Genomic DNA, 8,903 nt, shown 5'->3' with positions numbered 1-8,903 from the left:
ACGTCTCTCTTCTCTCTGGTGATTTACAGAGTCTCAGAGGCTCACAATACAACCACTCAAATATAACCTTATAGTGTGGCATATAGATATTATAAGTAAGACTAATGCATGGAGCAACTCACAAGCATTAAATAAAGTCTACACACTAAAGAGACAAGGTGGGTGAGCTAATATATGGACAGAATTTGACCCAAAGAAAGCTATTCCCTCACCCACATTGTATCTCTAATATCCTGGGACCAAACATGGCTACAACACAACACAACATTCTTATAATTTGAATACCTATTTCAACAATACTAACACAATCTGGTTCACTTGCATGTATTTGTCAGTGTTCATTTGAGACATGGGTACTTTGGCATGAGCTGGCATCTGCCTGCCAACGTCACAATCACTGCACTCCCCAGTGAATTCACACAGAAAAATAAAAGATAAAAGCACCATATCACCCAGAGGCGAACACTTTTCACAAAAGGATGACTCCATATCTGTCCTCAGTTCTCAGCCTCAAAGGAAACCTGCACAAACACCTTCAAAAGATGTATCTGGAGCTAAATTCATAACTTTGCGAGAAACTAAAAATCATGGACTCAGTAAAGACTGAATTTATGGCTCATTACAGCAGTCTGTAACCCAGTAGCCCACCTTTGTCCTACAGCTGCGAAGGTGTTAACTGCCCACCGCATTGTGAATGTTCTCTTGCAACATGTTAACTCCTTACGCTTACCAATCTTTTCTGCCTTGTATTTAGCTATGACACTGAGTACCTTTTCCAGACCCAAAGAGGAGCTCTGTGTAAGCTTCTCTCTCACCAAGGGAAGTTGTCTATTAAAAAATTACCTTAGCCACCTTGTCATTCATATTCCAATACGCTTAGTTATACATCTCTATCTAGTTATACATAGGCCATTTTATACCCACTTATTGATATGTAAATGATTGTAAGGTAGTTTAAGCCAGTGTAATTAGTCTTCAAGAAACTTGAAGAAGATGCAAATGGAAGCAGCAGCGGCCTAATTTAATTTACACATTCTCGCAACATCACTTTAGTTGCTTTTCTTGCTATACCAGCAAGAAAAGCTGAATTACACCAGTCTAGAATCCTTCACACTTAGGGCGGATCTACACTTAAAAAGCTGCAGTGATGCAGCTGCACTGCTATCGTGCTTCAGGGCATGTCTACACTAAAAATTATGTTATATTATGTACAAGTTATGTCTGCATACAGGTGCTGCAGTAATTAAATCACTTGTGTGTGTCCACACTATGCTCCTTGTGTCAGCGGTGTGCATCCTCACCAGTAGCACTTCCACCAATTTAACTGTCAGTGTGAAGCATGGTGGGAAGCTTCTGAAAACCAGTAATAGTCAACGTAAGCAACGCAGGGTCTATACTGACACTGCACTGACCTAAATACATCAACCTAAGTGCTATGCCTCTCACGGAGATGGAGTTATTGTCAGTGTAGTGCGTGAGTTACATCGGTGGGAGCTACGGTTTAGTGTAGACACTTAGGCTACGTCTTCACTACCCATCAGATCAGCGGGTAGTGATCGATCTATCGGGGATCGATTTATCACTTCTTGTCTAGTCGCAATAAATTGATCCCCGAATTGACGCCTGTACTCCACCTCAACAGGAGGAGTAAACTGAGTTGATGGGGGAGCCGCCGCGGTCGACTCGCCACCGTGAGGCCTGCCAGGTATGTTGAACTAAGCTACTTCAACTTCAGCTACGCGAATAGCGTAGCTGAAGTTGCATATCTTAGTTCGAACCCCCGCCCCCACTGTAGCCCAGGCCTTAGAGTTCCGTTGACGTAAGCTGCCTTATGTCAATCTAACTGTAGTGTAGACCAGGCCTAAATTGGCATAGTGAGGCAGCTACGTTGGTAGGAGCCAAATTTTAGTGTAAACACTTAGGTTGATGAAAGGCAGCTTACATCAACCTAACTCTGTAGTGTAGACCAGGTCTTAGTGAAGATGCTACTACACGAATGGGAGAGCTTCCCCCATTGGCGTAATCCACCTCCGTGAGAGGTAGTCGCTATGTCATGGGAGAAGCTCTCCTGTTGGCATAGAACTGTCTACACCGGAGGTTAGGTCAATATAACTGCATTGCTCAGCAATGATGGCAAAGAGTGGGTGCGAGTTTCATGTTGGTAAGATCAAGTGAGTCTAACTCAGTTGGTCTAAGGCAACTCAGAGAGATTCTAATGGCTGGTCTACACTAGAAACTTACATCAGTACAGGTTCAGCTCTCATCCACATTCCTGAAAGACGTAGATATACTGACCTAACCCTGGGTTTAGACCAGGGGAGGGCAAACTATGGCCCACGGGCCGGATCCAGCCATCAGGGCTTTCAATTGCCATCAATTGCCAGCCCTGTGGCACAGCAGGGCTAAGGCAGGCTCCCTGCCTGCCCTGGCCCTGCACCACTCCCGGAACCAGCCGGCACCATGTCCCTGTGGCCCCTAGGGGAGAGGAGGGCAGAGGGCTCCATGCATTGCCCTCGCCTGCAGGCACTGCCCCCAGCAGGTCCCATTGGCTGGGGATGGGGAACCATGGCCAATGGGAACTTCGGGGTGGTACCTGCAGGTGAGGGCAGCGTGCAGTGGAGCCGCCTGCCCCACCCTACCCCCAGGAGCCACTTCTGTGAGTGGCACGCAGCAAGGGCAGGCAGGGAGCCTACCTTAGCCCCACTGCACGCTGCTGCTACCCTGGAGCCGCTCAAGGTAAGTGGTGCTAGGCTGGAGCCTGCACCCCAAACCCCTCCCTGCACCCCACATCCCAACCCCCCTGCCTTGAGTGCCCTAACCTCCTACCTTGAGCCTCCTGCTGCACCTCTCCTGCACCCCAACCCCCTGCCCCAGCCCAAAATTCATGGCCCTGCATACAATTTCCCAACCCAGATGTGGCCCTCGGGCCACAAAGTTCGCCCACCCCTGGTGTAGACAGTGCTCAGTTGATGAATTCTTCTGTTGACTCAGCTGCTGCCTCTCGGGGAAGTGGATTACCTACACCAATGGGAGAACCGACACCCTCCTCTTGGGGTAGGTATTGTCTACACTGAAGTGCTACAGCAGCAGCGTTACAGCACTGTAGCTATGCTGCTGTAGCATTTTAAGGCCCAGTTTATAGTTGTAAATTAGGTCAATATAACTAGGTCGCTCAGAGGTGTGAAAAATCCACCTCCCCAAGCAATGCAGTTAAATTGACCTAACTCTATGTGACTGGGAGAATTCTCCTGTCTACCTAGCTGCTGCCTCTCTGGTGGGGATCTCCTCTGATGGGAGATCCCCTCCTGTTGGCATAGCCTCTTCATTGAAGAGCTATACAGTTTTAAGTGTTCATAAGCCGTAAATGTAAACATACTCTAAGGTTATGTCTCCACTACGGCCCTTACAGCGGCACTTACTGCTGTAAGGTCTCCTGCATAGCCACTTTTTGCTGGTGGGAGAGCGCTTTCCTGCTGTCGTAATTAAATCACCCCCAATGAGCCTCTCTTGCCAACATAGCACTGTCCACACCAGCACTTTTGTTTTTTTCCCCCCACACCCTTGCCTGACAAAAGTTTTGCCAACAAAAGCGCTAGTGTAGACAAAGCCTTAGTTGGTTTAACATGTATACTCAGGCAGCCAGAAGGTGGTGTACATCACACTAACATTAACAGTCTCTAAACTGTCTTAGATTCATTCTGCCTTATACTTAAGAGGGCAAAGCTGATGAGAAATAATGTGTGAAAATAATTACTTTATTAAAATGATGGATTATCCTCTACTCAAAATTCCCAAAAGCAATTTAACATATTTATATATTGGTATAGCAGGCTGTGAACAGAGCTGGACAAAAATGGTAAGAATGTTTTGTAAAAGCAAATTGAGAAAAAGTTTTTTCTTTCATTCAAAATATTGTGAACATTTTCATTTTTTAATTTAAAAAGATACCTTTTGTGCAGGTCTCGGCTGGCTGTAGGTAGCCAGCACTGGGCTGGTTCTCTGTCTCCCTGATCACATACTAAATCCCACAATAGTTCAAAATCTCTGTGTGCAGTGAGTGGGAGTTGATTAGAGACTCCACGGACTGTGCAGCTCCTCTCTCAGCTCCAAACTCGGTCAGTCAAACAGCCCCAAAGTGAAACCAAAACTAACCCCTTTGTCTCTGCAGCAGCCTGTCCCCTGCCACTGAGCAGTCCTAGCGCCTCATTGGCTCAGCAAACTGTCTATATAAATCACTCCATCCAAAGTTTCCACTCCATAATGTCCCCACCCTGGACCATAAGCTGGCTGAGAAATGGTGTCTGGAGACTCTGAAGCCATTGTTGCTATAGTCCAGAGGTTAGGATCTCTAGAAGTACTTGCCTAAACACGTTTGGGGATAAATGTGAGTTTAGCAAACAGGATATAGCAAATTAAGATACACCTTTCCCAAGAGTATCTCTGCAGTTCCTTTGAGGAGTACCCACTAGGAAGGTGTGTGTCATAGTTTCAGGTTAAGTGCACCTGTATTTCCCCTTCTGTGGTCTCAAGAGCACCCACTTAAAGGTTTCCAGCTCCCAGACATCCCCTCTCTTGGGAGGGGACACGTATCTCACAGCCTTTTGACTGGGGTTTTGAAAGCTGCACAGCTCTCTGCCTTACATTGCGAGGTTCCCATCAAGCCAGTCTGCCTAAAAGCCAGAGTCTGTGCTTTGCTTTTTCTCTGAGAGCTATGAAGAGTGTATTGCCAGCAGTTACAAATCATCACACAGCTCCTTTTAAGAACACCTATTTATTCTTAAGGTAAAAGCCACACAGAGAAAGCATATACATATAAAACAAAGAACGCACTTACACACATGCTCAAAAGTTCACCAAAGGTCACCCACAACTCCAACGAAGGGCTCTGGTAGGTGTCAGTCCTTCAAACCCCACAAATGGGTTTTTCTTGTGGTTAGACATTCATATCAGTCTTTAGATCGGGAACCAGAAGGAAAGCTGGGTAGAGTGGCCCTTTCTTTTAGTTTGGGCTTTTGATGTCCAATCTCTGAGAGCAGATAATCACCAGTCAATGTTCCTCTCAGGGTGTAGCCTCTCCTCAGGGTGTAGCTTCAAAAAGGTTGGGTGTTTTGTTTTTTGGCATGACATAGTTGTCACATTACTCACTATCCAGGGATTTCCCAGGAAGCCCACTTAATATGTATTGTCCCAAAAGTCCATGTTTGTCTAGCACATTTCAAAATAGTCATAAAAATAAAGGGAACCTCTCCGTATACAGTGCTATAAAATCCCTCCTGCCTCCAGAGGCAAAACTCTTTCACCTGTAAAGGGTTAAGAAGCTAAGAGAACCTCTTTGGCACCTAACCAAAATGACCAATGAGGAGATGGCAAGGTTCCTTCCCCACTCTGAACTCTAGGGTACAGTTGTGGGGACCTGCATGAAAGACCCCCTAAGCTTATTCTTACCAGCTTAGGTTGAAAACTTCCCCAAGGTACAAACTTTGCTTTGTCCTTGAACCCTATGCTGCCACCACCAAGCGTGTTAAACAAAGAACAGGGAAAGAGCCCACTTGGAGACTTCTTCCCCCAAAATATCCCCCCCAAGCCCTACACCCCCTCTCCTGGGGAAGGCTTGATAAAAATCCTCAATTTGCATAGGTGAGCACAGACCCAAGGGAACTTAAGAACAATGAAAAAGCAATCAGGTTCTTAAAAGAAGAATTTTAATTGAAGAAAAAAGTAAAAGAATCACCTCTGTAAAATCAGGATGGTAAATACCTTACAGGGTAATCAGATTCAAAACGGAGAATCCCTCTAGGCAAAACCTTAAGTTACAAAAAGACACAAAAACAGGAATATACATTCCATTCATTCAGCACAACCTATTTTACCAGCCATTTAACAAAAGGAAATCTAATGCATTTCTAGCTAGATTACTTACTAACTAAACAGAAGTTCTAAAGAGCATTCCTGATCTGTTCCCAGCAAAAGCATCACACAGACAGACAGACCCGTTGTTCCTCCCCCCCGCACTCCAGCTTTGAATGTATCTTGTCTCCTCATTGGTCGTTTTGGTCAGGTGCCAGCGAGGTTATCTTAGCTTCTTAACCCTTTACAGGTTAAAGGGTTTTGCCTCTGGCCAGGAGGTATTTTATAGCTCTGTATACAGAAAGGTGGTTACCTTTCCCTTTATATTTATGACAGGGGACAAGATACTTTCAAATCGGGATGGGGGGAACAAAGGGTCTGTGTGATGCTTTTGCTGGGAACAGATCAGGAATGCAGTCTCAAACTCTTAAGTTAGTAAGTAATCTAGCTAGAAATGCATTAAATTTCCTTTTGTTTAATGGCTGGTAAATACACAGTACTGAATGGAATGTGTATTCCTGTTTGTCTTTTTTTTTTTTTTTAACTTAAGGCATGTGCCTACTTGGAAATTCGGCCCTGTATTTGCCCCGTTACATTAGTAAGCTATGACGTACTGACTCTTTAACAGAGCAGCGAACTTATGATCTTCTGTGAATGTCCAGTGGTAAGGGCTCTGTTCACTGATGATTACCTTTTGGCCAAAATTTGGACTGGGAGAGCTTTCAGGAATATGCTAGTGAGGAAGACAGGTTGGTGTGGCAGGGAGCTGACACACCTTCTTGTTGCCAGCAAACTCACTCTTATTGAGTTAGTGAGGTATCACAGTGACTAACTGCTCTAGATATCCCCAGCAGCGTGTTACCATTGTACAGAATGCCTAGAGCCCCATGGTGCAAGACACTGTACAAACACATAGAAAAAGACAATCCCTGCCTAGAATAGCTTACACTCTAAACAGACAGGGCAGATCAAGGATGGGAATTAAAAAAGTAGTACAGAAGGTGAAGTGACATGCCCAAGGTCATACAACAGGTCAGTGGCAGAACCAAAACTAGAACCCATGTCTCCTGAATCAGAGTTGTGTTCTGCCTGCTGGACTATGCTTCCTCTTTGTGTGTATGACATAAGGTCTTTCCAGGGATACCAGATTTTTCCTAGAGTCTTAAAACTATTTCTCATTTTATACTCCAATCTCTCACATGATTTGTATTAGGATTCTTCCTCACCTATTCTCTTGCTGATGGCCCTCTTTGATTTCCATTTTTGGGTAATGTAGAGTTCATCACAGGAAAAATACATGAAACAGTTTTGTCATGTGCTTACCACACCAAGCATCTAAATCTGGCACCATGGTTTAAGTACACTGCTATTTTTATTTGTGTGCTTGTATTTTCAGATAAGACTTAAAAGCATTAATACTACGTAACAGTTTATTTCCAGATGTACATCTTCTCCTGAATAGTAAAAAAGTTAAGTCACCTAATGCAAAAGAGTTGCTTTATCTTGCTTTCCCCCTATTTTTAATGTAATGCTGTATGCCCATTTTTCCACAGATTAAAAAAGTCATAAAATCATTCCATGAAATATGGATGAGAAGCATTTAAGCTGCCAGAAATCGCTTGTCTCTGTAATGAACAAAACTTTTCAAACAATTTGCATAACTGTTCTTATGCTCCTTGTGATGGAAGAAAGTACATTAGAATTTGAAGACAGGTTTCAGAGTGGTAGCTGTGTTAGTCTGTATCAGCAAAAACAGTGAGGAGTCCTTGTGGCACCTTAGAAACTAACACATTATTTGGGCATAAGCTTTCATGGGCTAAAACCCACTTCATCAGATGCAAAAGAATAAATGGACACAAATCTGACATCAGGAATTATGACATTCAAAAACCAGTAGAACACTTCAATCTCCCTGGACACTCAATAATAGACTTAAAAGTGGCAATTCTTTAACAACCAAAAACCTTCTAAAACAGCCTCCAATTAGAAACTGCAGAACTGGAATTAATTTGCAAACTGGACACCATCAAATTAGGCCTGAATAAAGACTGGGAGTGGATAGATCATTACAAAAACTAATTTCCCCATACTGTTACTCAACACCTTCTTGTCAACTGTTTGAAATGACATTTCAAACCGCATTACCACTACAAAAGTGATTTTTCCTTCCTTGGTATTCTACTGTTAATTGAATTGTCTCATTAGCACTGACCCCCCCCACTTGGTAAGGCAACTCCCATCTTTTCATGTACGATGTATACCTTCTACTGTATTTTCTACTCCATGCATCTGATGAAGTGGGTTCTAGCCCACAAAAACTTATGCCCAAATACATTTGTTAGTCTAAGGTGCCACAAGGACTCCTCATAGAATTTGTAGAGATGCTCAAACAATCCCCAAAGAGAGCCAAATATATGCATTTTTACATGATTTGGTGGGAATCCTCATGGATTGGATTCCAGTCCTACAACTGATAGCATCCAGGAGGAGTGCTATGCCTGCCCCCACTCCATCAACTTCAGTGGGAATTTGTGTGTGATCTGCCAGTGAACTATCAGTGACAGAAGCAGGGCCTTAGAGGGTTTATGCTGACTTTCTAAAGGTGTGTTTATTAAAGAAAGTCACTGGCCGGAGGTCTGGAAGCCATGCCTATGTGGTATCTAGTTGCTCAGACTCCAAGGTGATGGTAGGAGAAAAAAACTGCCCTCTCCTAAATAACCTACTCCAAAGCTCGAGTCTTTATGAATCTTCTCCAGCTCCTCAAATATTGAAAATTATATTTTGTATTAATCTGTAGCCATTAGTAACACATTTCAATAAACCTTTAACTGGCATGGTTGTGCATCAGATAGTGTCATTGCTATTTATAACCACAACCCAATTAGAGAGCTGCTGGCTTAGATATTTATTCTGCCTGCCTACATTGTGAACCAAGGATTCAAGCTCACAAAAAGAGAAGAGGAAAAAGATGGTCAAACAAAAGAAGGCAACAATACTCCAAATAAATAGACACTATAACAGAATGGAGAAAAACTATGGAACCTGAATACAGATCA

This window comes from Lepidochelys kempii, chromosome 3 (genome assembly GCF_965140285.1).
Source record: "Lepidochelys kempii isolate rLepKem1 chromosome 3, rLepKem1.hap1, whole genome shotgun sequence".
Lineage (NCBI taxonomy): Eukaryota > Metazoa > Chordata > Testudines > Cheloniidae > Lepidochelys > Lepidochelys kempii.
Note: the sequence above shows the minus strand (reverse complement) of the source record.